The sequence below is a fragment of the Lithobates pipiens genome, unplaced genomic scaffold, assembly GCF_037356315.1.
Source record: "Lithobates pipiens isolate NorthernLeopardFrog02 unplaced genomic scaffold, aLitPip1_a1.2 Scaffold_19, whole genome shotgun sequence".
Classification (NCBI taxonomy): Eukaryota; Metazoa; Chordata; class Amphibia; order Anura; family Ranidae; genus Lithobates; species Lithobates pipiens.
This window is the reverse complement of record NW_027507764.1, coordinates 8,094,413-8,102,367: the sequence shown is the minus strand read 5'-3', so window position 1 is coordinate 8,102,367 and position 7,955 is coordinate 8,094,413. Positions and strand designations below refer to the sequence as shown.

The 7,955-nt window shown below is 46.6% G+C and overlaps 1 protein-coding gene across 1 annotated transcript in view; it reads left to right on the top strand.

Moving 5' to 3' along the window:
• Window positions 1-997: 997 nt before the first annotated feature.
• GPAA1 (glycosylphosphatidylinositol anchor attachment 1) overlaps window positions 998-7,955 on the top strand; it is a 37,462-nt gene continuing 30,504 nt past the window's right edge. Inside the window, exon 1 of the mRNA XM_077490495.1 lies at window positions 998-1,113. The gene's annotated coding sequence lies outside the window, so the exon portion shown is untranslated. The remainder of the gene's footprint in view (window positions 1,114-7,955) is intronic.

The following is a 7,955-nucleotide window of genomic DNA, read 5'->3' as shown; positions in this document are numbered from 1 at the left end:
GGGACATTCCAATGACCACCGATGTAAGGGGGGACATTCCAATGACCACCGATGTAAGGGGGGACATTCCAATGACCACCGATGTAAGGGGACATTCCACTGACCACCGATGTAAGGGGGGACATTCCACTGACCACCGATGTAAGGGGGGACATTCCACTGACCACCGATGTAAGGAGGGGACATTCCACTGACCACCGATGTAAGGGGGGACATTCCACTGACCACCGATGTAAGGGGGGACATTCCACTGGCCACCGATTTAAGGGGGGATATTCCACTGACCACCGATGTAAGGGGACATTCCACTGACAACCAATGTAAGGGGACATTCCACTGACCACCAATGTAAGGGGACATTCCACTGACCACCAATGTAAGGGGACATTCCACTAACCACCAATGTAAGGGGACATTCCACTGACCACCAATGTAAGGGGACATTCCACTGACCACCAATGTAAGGGGACATTCCACTGACCACCAATGTAAGGGGACATTCCACTGACCACCAATGTAAGGGGGGACATTCCACTGACCACCAAGGAAACCATGACATTTTCTGGGGGGTTTTATTGATCAAATTTATAATTAATTTCATTGTTACTGCTGATAATAATGTTGTCCTATAGAGTGGTTGTCAGTAAGTATTGTACATTCCTTCTTTATATATCAGCTGTTCATGGTGCTGTCCTGAAAGCTGCAGATATATTCATCATAATTAGTGACTTTAGCCTGACCTGTACCCGCCACCTGATTGGCTGATTACCTAATACTTTCAGTATTGGTTTTGATTTTGATTTTTTAATTAACATTGCAGGGATATTTTGTGATGGAGTATAAAATCTTGCAGTGGGTCTGATGGTTGAGTTTCCTTCATATAAAAATGAATAATAATAACAATAATATAAACAATAACATCAGAAGAAATGCCAAGGATTCAATGTAGTGCAACCTCCTGCCTGTAGGTGTCACTGTATCCCCTAGGTGGTGTCTTACATCCTCCCACCTGTAGGTGTCACTGTGTCGCTCTATGGTAGTGTCCTGTCTGTCCTCCATCCTGTGTACTCTATGATGAGGAAGTGATTGCAGTTACAGTAGTAGGTGGAGGAGGTGAGGCTCCATACATTGTATCTTTATTATTATTCTATCATTGTATCTGTGTGTGATGATTGGATACTGTGTATAATGTCTGACATTCCCTCTATATAGTGACTTTATATTAATATAGTAATACAGTGATGATGAATATATTATTATATATAATGATTGTACTGTGTATAGCCCTGTGTGCTCCATATTATATAATCCTCTATATAGAACATTGCACTGTGTATTATTATTATCCTCATACTGATATTATACACACACACAGCATCTAATACTAGTACAGTATACACAGCGCCCGTATTATACCGTCCTGTATATATCCCACTCTGTACATTATAGGAAAATTCACCCCTTTTAACTAATGAAACCTCCAACCTCATTCCCTCTCCCACCTGCAACTCCATCCTCATTGGCTTATCTCTATACAGGCTCCTCCCCTCTTCAGTACATCATGAATGCCGCCAGACTCCTCTACCTTACCAACCAATCAGTGTCCTCTGCCAATCCCTCTCTACCAATCCCTCCACTGGCCTCCATTCAGTGTCCTCCACCCCTCTCTACCAATCCTTCCATTGGCCTCCTTTCAGTGTCCTCCACCCCTCTCTACCAATCCTTCCATTGGTCTCCAATCAGTGTCCTCCACCCCTCTCTACCAATCCTTCCATTGGCCTCCAATCAGTGTCCTCCACCCCTCTCTACCAATCCTTCCATTGGCCTCCATTCAGTGTCCTCCATCCCTCTCTACCAATCCTTCCATTGGCCTCCATTCAGTGTCCTCCACCCCTCTCTACCAATCCTTCCATTGGCCAACATTCAGTGTCCTCCACCCCTCTCTACCAATCCTTCCATTGGCCTCCATTCAGTGTCCTCCACCCCTCTCTACCAATCCTTCCATTGGACTCCATTCAGTGTCCTCCACCCCTCTCTACCAATCCTTCCATTGGACTCCATTCAGTGTCCTCCACCCCTCTCTACCAATCCTTCCATTGGTCTCCATTCAGTGTCCTCCACCCCTCTCTGCCAATCCTTCCATTGGTCTCCATTCAGTGTCCTCCACCCCTCTCTGCCAATCCTTCCATTGGCCTCCATTGAGTGTCCTCCACCCCTCTCTAACAATCCTTCCATTGGTCTCCATTCAGTGTCCTCCACCCCTCTCTGCCAATCCTTCCATTGGCTTCCATTCAGTGTCCTCCCCCCCCCTCTGCCAATCCTTCCATTGGCTTCCATTCAGTGTCCTCCACCCCTCTCTACCAATCCTTCCATTGGTCTCCATTCAGTGTCCTCCATCCCTCTCTACCAATCCTTCCATTGGTCTCCATTCAGTGTCCTCCATCCCTCTCTACCAATCCTTCCATTGGTCTCCATTCAGTGTCCTCCACCCCTCTCTACCAATCATTCCATTGGACTCCATTCAGTGTCCTCCACCCCTCTCTACCAATCCTTCCATTGGCCTCCATTCAGTGTCCTCCACCCCTCTCTACCAATCCTTCCATTGGACTCCATTCAGTGTCCTCCACCCCTCTCTACCAATCCTTCCATTGGACTCCATTCAGTGTCCTCCCCCCCTCTCTACCAATCCTTCCATTGGTCTCCATTCAGTGTCCTCCACCCCTCTCTGCCAATCCTTCCATTGGCCTCCATTGAGTGTCCTCCACCCCTCTCTAACAATCCTTCCATTGGTCTCCATTCAGTGTCCTCCACCCCTCTCTGCCAATCCTTCCATTGGCTTCCATTCAGTGTCCTCCACCCCTCTCTGCCAATCCTTCCATTGGCTTCCATTCAGTGTCCTCCCCCCCCTCTGCCAATCCTTCCATTGGCTTCCATTCAGTGTCCTCCACCCCTCTCTACCAATCCTTCCATTGGTCTCCATTCAGTGTCCTCCATCCCTCTCTACCAATCCTTCCATTGGTCTCCATTCAGTGTCCTCCACCCCTCTCTACCAATCCTTCCATTGGACTCCATTCAGTGTCCTCCACCCCTCTCTGCCAATCCTTCCATTGGCCTCCATTGAGTGTCCTCCACCCCTCTCTGCCAATCCCTCCACTCACCCAACTAATTAAATTCAAAATACTAACAATAATATACAAAGCCATCCATTATCGACCCCCGAGCTCCATCACCAACCTCGTCTTTAAATATCACCCAAACCGTCATTTTCCGCTCCTCCCAAGACCTCCTACTTTCAAGCTCCCTCGTCTCCTCCTCCCGTACTCGTCTCCAGGATTTTTGCAGAGCCTCTCCTATCCTCTGGAACTCTCTACTCCAATCTGACCGGCTATCTCCTACTCTGTCTGCCTTCTGGCGGTCCCTAAAAACTCATCTCCTCAGGGGAAGTCAATCCAACCTCCAACTAACAACTGAACCTTTAAAGGGGTTGTAAAGGTTTGTTTTTTATTTTCTAAATGGGTTCCATTAAGCGAGTGCATTGTTGGTTCACTTACCTTTTCCTTCGATTTCCCTTCTAAATGTTTTTTTTTTCTTTGTCTGAATTTCTCACTTCCTGTAAGCTTGCCCCCATCATCCGAGCCGTTCTGGCTGGGGGTTAGTCAGTGTGCTCGCCCTCTCCCTTGGGACTACATGCCTGCGGGGCGATGCTGCGGGGCTGCATCCCTGCGGGGAGATGCTGTGAGGAGGCATCGCTGCGGGGCTGCATCCCTGCGGGGAGATGCTGTGGGGAGGCATCGCTGCGGGGCTGCATCCCTGCGGGGAGATGCTGTGGGGAGGCATCGCTGCGGGGCTGCATCCCTGCGGGGAGGCGCTGCGGGACTGCATCCCTGCGGGGAGATGATGTGAACGTTCACAGCGTCTCCCCGCAGGGATGTAGTCCCAAGGGAGGGGGCGGGCATGCTGACTAACCCCCAGCTAGAATGGCTCTGATGATGGGGGCAAGCTTACAGGAAGTGAAAAATTCAGACAAAGAAAAAAAAAAAAATTTAGATGGGAAATCGAAGGAAAAGGTAAGTGAACCAACAATGCACTAGCTTAAAGGAACCTATATAGAAAATAAAAAACTAATCTTTAGAACCCCTTTACCTCTTCCATCACGCTCATCCCCTACTTCTATTGAAATGTAAGCTCTTAAAGCGGAGCTCCACCCTAAAGTGGAACTTCCGTTCATCGGAACCTCCCCCTCCAGTGACACAGTTGGCACCTTTCGGGGGGTGCAGATAGCTCTACAATACAGGTATCTGCACCCACTTCCGAACATAGATAGCCGCAGAATCTGTGGGTATTTACACCATTTCCTGTCCCTCCCCCGCTGTCTGCTGGGAGACACACGGGTCCCAGAGACAGCAGGGGCCGCCCGAATTGTGCAGCGTGACTTGCGCATGCGCAGTAGGGAGCCGGCAAGCGAAGCCGCAAGGCTTCACTTACTGATTCCCACAGCGAAGATGGCGGCGGCAGCACCCCAGAGCTGAGCGACAAATCGGCTTCGGGTGCCGCCATCGCGGGCTCCCTGGACAGGTAAGTGTCCTTATTTTCAAAGTCAGCAGCTGCAGTATTTGTAGCTGCTGACTTTAAAAAAAAAAAAAAAAATGGCGGAACTCCCGCTTTAAGCCTAATACACACGATCAGAAAATCAGATTGAAAAATACTGCTTTAGAAGCGATCGTCCAATAACCTGATCATTAGTGCGCAGCTTTCGAGAGCCGATCGCCGCAGTTCATCCGAAGTGAACTGAATGGACAAACACATTCCCCCCCCCCCGTATCATAGCAGAAAATAGGATTTACATTTACCACTTAAGGCCCGCCCCTTAGCACTACTTCCCCTAGTAAAAGCAGCACATAAACACTGGCTAGGCACACATTTAAAGCGGAGGTCCACCCTAAAGTGGACCTCCGCTCATCGGAACCATCCCCCCCCCTCCGGCGCCACAATTGGCACCTTTCAGGGGGGAGGGGGGTGCAGATACCTGTACAGTACAGGTATTCTGCACCCACTTCCGGGATAGCTCTCTGCGGAAAGGGGCGTAGATTTACGCCCCTTTCCGCAAGTGCCCCGCTGCCTGCTGGGAAACACACAGATCCCAGAGACAGCGGGGACCGTCCTTATTGCGCAGCGCGATTCGCGCATGCGCAGTAGGGAACTGGGAAATGAAGCCGAAAGGCTCCACTTCCTGATTCCCATACCCAAGATGGCGGCGGCAGCACCTTACAAACGATCTAGAGATCGGCTTCGGGTGCCGACATCGCGGGCGCGCTCGACAGGTAAGTGTCACTATTTTAAAAGTCAGCAGCTGCAGTATTTGTAGCTGCTGGCTTTTAAAAAAAAAAAAAAAACGCAGAGTCCCGGTGGACTCCCGCTTTAATCCTTTGATCGCCCCTGATGTTAACCTCTTCCCTGCCAGTATCAGTACAGTGACAGTGCATATTTTTTATCTGTGTCACTGGTCCCCAAAAAAGTGGCAGATTCGCAATATCGCAGTCCCGCTATAAGTCGCTGATCGCCGCCATTACTAGTACTAGTTTTCTGCTCAAATGAAAAAAAAAGTAATAAAATAGTAATAATATATGAATAAATAAATGTAACCACTTGCCGCCCGCCATATAGCAAAATGAAATCAGCAAAGTGGTTTCAATATCCTGACCAGACGTCATATGACGTTCGGCAGGATATCAAGCCCCTGCGCGCCCCCGGGGGCCGCATTGCATCGATCGTTGTCGCGGTGTGTCAGTCTGACACACTGCAGCTCTCTGACGGAGACTCTTTACCATGTGATCAGCCGTGTCCAATCAAGAGCCAGTGATTGGTTTTTCCTCACTTGTGTCTGCCACACGTGAGTACAGAGCCGATTGGCTGCTCCTCTGAGGGGGGGGGGGGGGGGATCTGTGCTGTTTGATCATCAGCGCAGCCTCCCCTCGGATGCCCACACTGGACCACCAGGGACGCCACTAGGATCACCAGGGACGCCACCACTAGTCACCACCAGGTATGCCACCCTAGACCACCAGGGATGCCAACCAGTGCCCACAATGGGCATCACTGGCAGGCATTATTGTTTGGCATCCATCTGTGCCGCCTATCATTGCCCATCTGTGCCGCCCATCATTGCCTATCTGTGCCGCCTATCAGTGCCCATCCGTGCCGCCTAGCAGTGCTGCGTATCAGTGCCGCATATTAGTGCCCATCATCAGTGCCACCTCATTGGTTCCTATCAGTACCACCTTTTCAGTGCCCGTCAGTGCAGCCCCATCAGTGAAGGAGAAAAATTACTTATGCACAAAGTTTTGTAACAGAAACAAAAAAAAACATTTTTTTTTCAAAATTTTTGTTATTTTTTTTTTTTATTTAGCAGAAAATAAAAATCGCAGAGGGGATCAAATACCACCAAAAGGAAGATCTATTTGTGGGAACAAAATGATAAAAATGTTGTTTGGGTACAGTGTAGCACGACAGTGCTGAAAGCTGAAAATTGGTCTGGGCAGGAAGGTGTCTAAGTCAGTGCTCGACAAAACCCGGTCGCCAGGTCGCATTGGCGACTAGAATCAGCGACCTTGCGCCTGGGGCAGCATAGCTGGGGGTATCCCGTCTCCGTGGATTTTTTTATTATTTATTCTAACACCCTAGAGAGTAAAATGGTGGTCGTTGCAATACTGTCTGTCACACCGTATTTGCACAGCGGACTTACAAGCGCACTTTTTTTGGGGAAAAATTTTTTATTTAATAAAAAAAAAAAAGACAACAGTAAAGTTAGCCCAATTTTTTTTTTTTTTATATTGTGAAAGATAATGTTACGCCGAGTAAATCGATACCCAACATGTCATGCTTCAAAATTGCGCCTGCTCATGGAATGGCGACAAACTTTTACCCTTTAAAATCCCCATAGGCGACGTTTAAAAAATTCTATAGGTTGCACGTTTTGGGTTACAGAGAAGGTCTGGGGCTAGAATTATTGCTCTTACTCTACCGATCGCAGCGATACCTCACATGTGTGGTTTGAACACCGCTTTCATATATGCGTTCGCTTCTGCACGCAAGCTTGGCGAGACAGGGCGCATTTAAAACATTTTTTTTTCTTATTTTAACTTTTATTTTTATTTTTTTCACTGTTCTTTTAAAAAAAAAAAAAATGTGTGTCACTTTTATTCCTATTACAAGGAATGTAAAAATCCCTTGTAATAGAAAAAAGCATGACAGGTCCTCTTATATATGAGATCCGGGGGGTCAGAGAGACCTCACATCTCATATTTACACTAAAATGCAATTTAAAAATGTCCCTCTAATAGCTATGGGCAATGACTTGGAGACAGGTGGGGGGGGGGGGGGGGGGGCTGGGGGCTATCTTCCCCTCACTCGTCTCCATGTCAGGCCAGGGACAGGTCCAGATCGCCGTCACGGACCTGGCTCCTAACTTTTTTAGCTGGCTCCTAGATTCCAAGCAAATTTGTCAACCCCTGGTCTAAGTGCCCGGTGATGAAGTGGTTAAAATAAATACACAAATAGCTAAAAATCATCATAAATAAGTAAAATAAATAAATAATATGTAATAATACATTAATAAATAATAACCTTAAAAAATATTAAATACATTATTATTATTATTATTATTATTATTAATAATAATAATAATAAAATAACACCCAAACACAAACAAAAAATACAATAATAATAATATTAGTATTATTAATAATATATTTTTTGTTCGAGTTTGGGCGTTGTTATTTTATTATTATTCTTCATTTTTTGGGGGTTAGGGTTATTATTATTTTATTTTTTATGTGGGTAAAGGGTTAATTATTTGTTACTCAGTATTTATTGAATTTATTTTTTATTTATGATTTTTTTATTTATTTGTGTATTTATTTTACATTTATTTATTATGTATAATAATAAATACATAA